This window comes from Rutidosis leptorrhynchoides, chromosome 8 (genome assembly GCF_046630445.1).
Source record: "Rutidosis leptorrhynchoides isolate AG116_Rl617_1_P2 chromosome 8, CSIRO_AGI_Rlap_v1, whole genome shotgun sequence".
In the NCBI taxonomy this organism is placed as follows: Eukaryota; Viridiplantae; Streptophyta; class Magnoliopsida; order Asterales; family Asteraceae; genus Rutidosis; species Rutidosis leptorrhynchoides.
Genome location: NC_092340.1, coordinates 116,441,405 through 116,442,500, shown reverse-complemented (window position 1 = coordinate 116,442,500; position 1,096 = coordinate 116,441,405).

The window sequence follows — 1,096 nt, the reverse complement described above, 5'->3', positions numbered from 1 at the left end:
TCTCGGGTTATCATCAATTAAGGTTTAAGGGGAAAGATGTCTCCAAAACCGCTTTCCGGACTCGTTATGGTAGTTATAAATTTCTTGTTATGCCATTTGGTTTCACTAACGCATCGGCAGTGTTCATGGACCTTATGAACCGCGTGTGCAAACCATACCTCGACAAATTCGTTATCGTGTTCATCGATGATATTTTAGTCTATTCTAAGAGCGAAGAAGAACACGAGGAACATCTCCGACTTGTGCTTGAACTTTTAAGACAAGAACGACTCTATGCCAAATTCTCCAAGTGTGAATTTTGGTTGAAGGAAGTTCAATTTCTTGGTCATGTTGTAAGTGATCAGGGTATTAAAGTCGATCTTGAAAAATTCGAAGCCATTAGTAAATGGGAGACTCCTACTACTCCTACTCACATTCATCAATTCTTGGGTCTCGCCGGGTACTATCGTAGATTCATAGAAAACTTCTCCTTGGTTGCATGTCCTCAAACCGCGTTAACTCACAAGGGAAAGAAATTCATTTGGGCAACCGAACAAGAATCGCATTTCAAATCTTGAAAACAAAGCTAACCACCGCTCCTATCTTGTCACTTCCCGAAGGCAATGATGATTTTGTTGTATATTGCGATGCCTCGAAACATGGTTTTGGGTGTGTATTGATGCAATGAAAGAAAGTCATTGCTTATGCCTCTCGACAATTGAAAATTCATGAACGGAACTATACGACACATGATCTCGAACTCGGAGCTGTTGTCTTTGCACTTAAAATGTGGAGACACTACCTTTATGGAACCAAAAGTACCATCTTCACTGATCACAAAAGCCTCCAACACATCTTTGATCAAAAACAACTAAACATGAGACAACGACGGTGGATTGAAACTTTAAACGATTATGATTGTGAGCTTCGTTATCATCCCAGGAAGGCAAACGTAGTAGCTGATGCCTTAAGTCGAAAATAAAGAACGTGCCTCTTCGAGTCCGAGCTTTAAACATCACCATTCACACCAATCTCAATAGTCAAATTCGTGTAGCCCAAGACGAGGCTCTCAAGGATGAAAACATCTCACTCGAACACTTGAACGTCCTCACCTCTC